General features: G+C 49.9%; 1 long non-coding RNA gene across 1 annotated transcript; it reads left to right on the top strand.

Moving 5' to 3' along the window:
* Window positions 1-3,616: 3,616 nt before the first annotated feature.
* On the top strand, window positions 3,617-6,869 carry LOC117076534. Its single transcript, XR_004434401.1, has 3 exons — window positions 3,617-3,642; window positions 3,966-4,094; window positions 5,947-6,869. It is a non-coding gene; the product is annotated as an uncharacterized LOC117076534 (long non-coding RNA).
* Window positions 6,870-7,409: the final 540 nt, after the last annotated feature.

Raw genomic sequence — 7,409 nt, 5'->3', positions numbered from 1 at the left:
GCAGGCCTAGTTACCGTCTTCAGGGTGCACGCGTCTTCGTCCCCGACCCGCACCCCCACCGCCGGGAGAAGCTGAGCCAGGCCAAAGGAACAGCTGGGGGTGTCCGCGGGTCTGCAACCCAGGAGGAGGCCCCAACAATAGAGCCCCAGAGGACGGAGACAATGGGCTTCTCTGTCGGCCCAGCTGTCCCCGCCAACCAAACAGAAGCAGCTGATGAAGGACTGCCAGGCTGGGATCCCTCGGCCCATGAGGGCGGCTGTGTGCCAGGGCGGGGCACAAGGGAAGAGCACAGACGTTTGAAGAGTGGCCCCCGTGTGCCTGCCATGATTGCATGATGGCATTTGAGCCTCACAACCTAATCCTGAGAGAGGTGACATCATCACCCCAACTTTATCATGAGGGAACTGAGGTTCGGGCCTGGGTTAAACCCAGACTCAGCCACCCGCCAGCATAGTGGCTTTGGGCAGGTTGCTTCAGCCTTCTGGTCCTTCCTATCTGCATCTGAAAATGAAGTACTGGGCCGGGTGTGGTGGCTCACGCCTGTATTCCCAGCACTTTGGGAGGCCGAGACCAGCCTGACCAACATGGCGAAACCCCGTCTCTACTAAAAATACAAAAAATTAGCTGGGCGTGATGAAGGGCGCCTGCAATTCCAGCTACTCCGGAGGCTGGGGCAGGTGAATCGCTTGAAACCGGGAGGGGAGGTTGCTGTGGGGCCGCGCCATTGCAATCCAGCCCGGCGACAAGAGTGAGACGCCGTCTCAAAAAAAAAAAAAAAAAAAAGGAAGAAAATTGCAATTCATTCTCTGGATTTCATGGGCAAGTCCAGAGAATTAAGAGAAAATAATATTGATTATTACTCAGAGACCATCTGTCATGTGCTAAGTTCAAGTCCAAATGCTTTTTGCTCATTGAACTCTTATAACGGTCCTAGGAGGCAAACTATTGTCATCCCCATTTTATAGATAAAGAAATTGAGGCACAGAATGGTGAGGTAACTCACTCAAAGGTCAGGGATGTGGGCAGATGTAAACCATAGCCACAGAAGGAATAAGCACTATTTTATAAAGTGACAGAGTGCATGCAGTGGCCCTGTGGCATTCGTGAGAGACCAACTTCCTCTCAGGGAACTTGTTCTGTAGTTTGGAAAGCCACACAGATGATCCTCTGGTTGGGAGAATGAGGATCTGGGACAGCCTGGACCTGAAGCTGAGGCCAAAGAGAGTGGGACTGGTCTGGATAAGAGGGTTTTTTAATTTTTAAATTACTTTTTCAGAGACACAGCCTCACTATATTGCTAAGGCTGGTATCTAATTCCTGGGCTCAAGCAATCCTCCCACCTTGGTCTCCCAAAGTGTTGGGATTACAGGCATGAGTCACAATGCCTGGTCAAGGATTTTTTTTTTTTTTTTTTTTTTTTTTTGAGGCGGAGTCTTGCTCTGTCGCCCAGGCTGGAGTGCAGTGGCCAGATCTCAGCTCACTGCAAGCTCCGCCTCCCGGGTTCCCGCCATTCTCCTGCCTCAGCCTCCCAAGTAACTGGGACTACAGGCGCCCGCCACTCGCCCGGCTAGTTTTTTGTATTTTTAGTAGAGACGGGGTTTCACTGTGTTCGCCAGGATGGTCTTGATCTCCTGACCTTGTGATCCGGCCGTCTCGGCCTCCCAAAGTGCTGGTATTACAGGCTTGAGCCACCGCGCCCGGCCGGATTTTTTAAGTTGTATCCTGGTAGCTGAGGAGTTAAGTGGTCTGGGGAGGCCTTGGAGCTTGTGAACACCTTCAAACCACCATGACAGCCTGGGACAACCGGCCCACATTATCACTGGCAGGAGAAATAAGTGTTATGCATGATGCTGTGTTTGGGGGCTTCTTTGTTACAGTATCATAGCATGTCTGCTCACTAAGACACTGCACTGGGGACACAGCTGCATGAGGTCAGAAAGCCTTTGTCGGCCGGGCGCGGTGGCTCAAGCCTGTAATCCCAGCACTTTGGGAGGCCGAGACGGGCGGATCACAAGGTCAGGAGATCGAGACCATCCTGGCTAACATGGTGAAACCCCGTCTCTACTAAAAAATACAAAAAACTAGCCGGGCGAGGTGGCGGGCGCCTGTAGTCCCAGCTACTCGGGAGGCTGAGGCAGGAGAATGGCATAAACCCGGGAAGCAGAGCTTGCAGTGAGCTGAGATCCGGCCACTGCACTCCAGCCTGGGCGACAGAGCGAGACTCCGTCTCAAAAAAAAAAAAAAAAAAAAAGAAAGCCTTTGTCAAGCTCATAGTTTAATGGGAGAGATAAGCCTTAACCTAGGAAAGAAAATTGTGATTACAAAATATGGTAACTGCTGTGAAAGGCATAGGCTGAGACTGTGAGAGAGAGAATAATGGCGTCCCTGATTTGGACAGTAGTCAGGGAAGGCCCCTTTGAAGAAATACATTTTTTCACTTTTTAACCATATGTATTTTATTTTTAAATGGCATTTAATGAAGCAAGACACTGACTTATTGAATATTATATACTTACTGTTTTTCCCCTTTCGTACAATATTGAAATATATTTCAACTTAAAACAAAAATGTCCCAATATAACACTTCTTTTGAAAAATACAGGCACGACTGGGCGCGGTGGCTCACGCCTGTAATCCCAGCACTTTGGGAGGCCAAGATGGGAGGATCACCTGAGGTCAGGAGGTCAAGACCAGCCTGGCCAACATGGCAAAACCCCATCTCTACTAAAAAGTACGAAAATTAGCCGGGTGTGGTGGCAGGTGCCTGTAATCCCAGCTACTCAGGAGGCTGAGGCAGGAGGAGCTTAAATCCGGGCGGCAGAAGTTGCGATGAGCTGAGATCGCGCCATTGCACTCCAGCCTGGGCAACAAGAGCAAGACTCTGTCACACACACACACACACAAAGAAAAATACAGGCACACAAAGGATATTACAGAAATGCACCAAACATGAATTACTGGCACAGATATAATATTTCAAAACATTAGTTAATATTAGATTGAGACATCCTATTACAAAATTAAAACCATGCCCCTTTCAATTCAAGTGAGCACTTCTATCTCCATTCCAAGGCCCTGTGATTTTATACACATTTAACACAACAGCAACAATAACAGTAATGCTAGCTACTATTTGTTATGCCCTTAATGAGTGCCAAGCTCGGCTAAATATGTAAAACATGTTTTGTTTGTTTTATTGGTGAAGAGATGATGTCTTAAACAACCAGAAGATACTGCAAGTTCAAAGTCCTGGAGGCCAGAAGGAGCTTGTATTCAAGAAACAGAAAAGGAAATATAAGAAAACATATTTTCTTGTCCGGGCGCGGTGGCTCCAGCCTGTAATCCCAGCACTTTGGGAGGCCGAGACGGGTGGATCACGAGGTCAGGAGATCGAGACCATCCTGGCTAACACCGTGAAACCCCGTCTCTACTAAAAAATACAAAAAAAAAACTAGCCGGGCGAGGTGGCAGGCGCCTGTAGTCCCAGCTACTCGGGAGGCTGAGGCAGGAGAATGGCGTACACCCGGAAGGCGGAGCTTGCAGTGAGCTGAGATCTGTCCACTGCACTCAAGCCTGGGCGATAGAGTGAGACTCCGTCTCAAAAAAAAAAAGAAAAAAGAAAACATATTTTCTCAAGGAAATGTAAGTTGTATTTCTATGTAACTCTATGCACCAGGAGGGCCCCAGCAAGAAAGAGGTCTCACTCCACAGGGATTTCTGAAAAAAGTCCCTGTGGGCGAGGTTGAGGGGACCAACAGGAGATGGTGCAGCACCTGGGCTGGCAACAGAGGGGAGGGAGCTCTCACCCCTAAACCTGAAGGGAGGAGAGGGAGTGGTTTCCTGGAACCAGTGAGAATAGCTAGCTATGGGCCACAGGGAAACCTGAGAGGAGATTTGAGGCCACAAAGTCACTGCCAAAACTGGGGGTCCATGGGGGAAATATCCCAAATTTACTCTTCTCCCAGCCTCTGATGCCCTGCTGGCACTTCCCATTGGCTGGATCGAACTGGAACCCCAAGATCAAGGAATCCTCTGTGATGGCATCCATGGGGGTCCGCTTCGTGGGGGAGCACCAAGCCGGGTGGAAAACCCTGGTGAGTGGGTCTGCATGTTGGGAGTAAGCAGAGAATGACCGCTGATGTTCTGAGCGACCTTGGAGATTCCTCCAGCCTCATGAGCCAGCTCTGTAACAGGAGTGAGCGGGCTTGAAAAATAACCCTGCCTCCTGTCCCCAGTACTGCCTGCAAAGGTCTTGTTGACCTGGGACACTCACATATCCTGTCACCATGGAAACCTGATACTCACTCTTGGCTATCTCTGCCTATCATCTATACCAAACTGGTGACCAGGTGATGGCCAAAGGAATCAGAAATCACTGCCCTGCTAGAGCCCCTGTGAGAGGCCCCAGTCTTGGTCTCAACTAGATGAGTTGGGCAGGGCCTCTGGAGGCCAAATGGGATAACTGGACACCCTGGGTGGGGGAAATCATCACTCCCCGCTCTAGACTCCTGGCAACAAGTGGTTTGCTTCAACTACCTGGACTGGCCCCAAGGGAACTCATTAGTCCACACCATTGCCAATAACAAACCCAGCACACACACTCTTGGGTGTTCCCTCAGATGCACAGATGGAGAGTGACACAGCCCATAGCTACAGGCACACACCCACGGTGCCAGATTCAGATGCACACACACAGGCACAGACAGAGACGCACCCCTACAGTGAGTGCTGCCACGCCCCAGCCCCATGCCTAGCCATCCCTGTCAATCTCCTAGTCTCCGTCTCCCTGATTGTCCCAGGATAAAGCTGAGACACCCCAAAACACTGAGTGTCTTCACTGCTGTGTCCCTTCCCCAGAAAGGGAAGTTCCTGGAGCACAGATATGGCCGGGCGCGGTGGCTCAAGCCTGTAATCCCAGCACTTTGGGAGGCTGAGACGGGCGGATCACGAGGTCAGGAGTTCGAGACCATCCTGGTGAACACGGTGAAACCCCGTTTCTACTAAAAAATACAAAAACTAGCCGGGCGAGGTGGCGGCGCCTGTAGTCCCAGCTACTCGGGAGGCTGAGGCAGGAGAATGGTGTAAACCCAGGAGGCGGAGCTTGCAGTGAGCTGAGATCCGGCCACTGCACTCCAGCCTGGGTGACAGAGCAAGACTCCGTCTCAAAAAAAAAAAAAAAAAGAAAGGAAGGCACAGATATAGATGTGAATCTAGATATACATATGCCAAGGACAGAGTCAGGGTTTGTCAGGCCTGTTGTTCATACAATGAGGGAGGGAAGGTTCTTTTTAAACAAAGACGAGGTATGGTGGCTCACACTTATAATCCCAGCACTTTGGGAGACCAAGGCGGTGGATCACCTGAGGTCAGGAGTTCAAGACCAGCCTGGCCAACAAGGTGAAACCCTGTCTCTACTAAAAATACAAAAAACATTTAGCTGGGTGTGGTGGTGGTTGCCTGTAATCCCAGCTACTCAAGAGGCTGAAGCAGGAGAATCGCTTGAACCTGGGAGGCAGAGGTTGCAGTGGGCTGAGATCGCGCCACTGCACTCCAGCCTGGGGGACAGAGCGAGACTCTGTCTCAAAAAAAAAAAAACTACGAATACAAAACTAGACCTTGGAAGGAGCCCAACTAAGAGAGGAGCCCCGGAGCTTAACAAGAAATCAGCTTCTGTCGCATGCAGGAAACAGATAACCCCACAGTTACATGCGGGAGCACAGACACAGGCACCCCAGGCTCCTCAAACCACACACACTAACATGCACAGACACAGGCATGCACACGCACACGCTCTCCGTGCCTCAGGCGTTCTCAGGGCAGCCTAGGGAGGCCTCTGTGCACCAACCTTCAGAGAGGCCCCTGCAGCCCTGGCTTAGACCTTAGACTTCCCCCAGCTGCTTCTACACCCACAGGCATCCTCTGAGACCCTGCATTTTGCTGTTTCAGAGGAACCAACCCTGCTCCCCACTCCAGCTTTCTCACCCTTCACCTCCAGGCCCAGGACAAGATGAGCAGGAGGAGGGGCAGCTGCCCAACACTCACTGAGGAGTCAGCCTCTGGACCTCAGAGCCAGCAACACCCCCTGCACTCACACCCACACCTCATCCTGCTGCCTTCTCCTGAGGAGGGGAAACTGAGGCCCAGAGAGGGAGGGCATGAGCTCTACTTCGAGTCCTCTGGGACGACAGCAGTACCTCATCACATGCACACCGAGAACCAACACACATTTTTCTGGACCGCAGGATATATTAAAAGGTTTTCTTTTTTAATACAGAAAAGCATAAAGACGAAAATGGTCTGTAATGCTGCCACACAGATAATCCCAGTGGTATTTTTAAAATAAAGTTAATGAATGCCCATGTGCAAAATTCAAACCATACCAAAGGATTATAAAATGAAAACTAAAACCTTTTCCATCACAGTCGCTCTCCCCAGAAACGATACCGCTTTGTTTCCTTGCTGAAGACATTGGCATGCCAGCATTTTTTACCTATAAAAAGAAAATCACTCTGCCCACTATTTTGGACCTTGCCATTTTTTCACCTCAAACACATCTTGGCAGATCTTTCCACATCCACACTGCTAATCTGCCTCCTTCTTTCTAAGGGCTGTGCTGTACTCTGTTGTATGATTGTGTCTTCCGTGGGTGTGTATTTACCGTATTTCCAGTTTCTTTGCTCTTACAATGAGCCAGCAGATCCCCGAGGTACCTGAATATACTGCACATATTTCCACAGGGCCAGGCACGAGCAGAGGCGCCAGGTCAAAGGATATGTGCATTTTTAATTCTTGGCGGGGCTCTCAGCTCACATCTGTAATCCCAGCACTTTGGGAGGCCAAGGCAGGCAGATCATTTGAGGTCAGGAGTTTGCGACCAGCTTGGCCAACATGGTGAGGCCCTATCTCTATTAAAAATACAAAACTGGGCGTGGTGGTATGCACCTGTAATCCCAGCTACTTGAGAGGCTGAGGCAGGAGAATCACTTGAACCTGGGAGGGGGAGCTTGCAGTGAGCCAAGATCATGCCACTGCACTCCAGCCTGGCGACAGAGTGAGACTCCGTGTCAATAAAACAAACAAAAAAAACCTAAAAAAATAATAATAGTGATGAACTCACAGCAAACCTGTTTGATCTGTATCTTCTTCCACTCCCACCTCTGGCCCCTATTCTGGAGCATATCTCATATAACCTGTCCTGAAATTCATCTTTAGTCACTACTCTTGCCATACCAGAGGACATTTGTGAAAAGATGACATGTAGCGATTTAAGATAATGAGCACCCTAGAGCCCGCAGTTTATGACCTGTGGACACACACTCCTCAGATTGGGAATTCATTCACATACAGACCTTTCTAGTCCCACAGGTTGAGATAAATGTGAATATGTTTGCCAGCCGCAGTGGTTCACA

Source organism: Trachypithecus francoisi, unplaced genomic scaffold (genome assembly GCF_009764315.1).
Source record: "Trachypithecus francoisi isolate TF-2019V2 unplaced genomic scaffold, Tfra_2.0 Lachesis_group0, whole genome shotgun sequence".
NCBI lineage: Eukaryota > Metazoa > Chordata > Mammalia > Primates > Cercopithecidae > Trachypithecus > Trachypithecus francoisi.
Note: the sequence above shows the minus strand (reverse complement) of the source record. Positions and strands in the feature narration are given on the sequence as shown.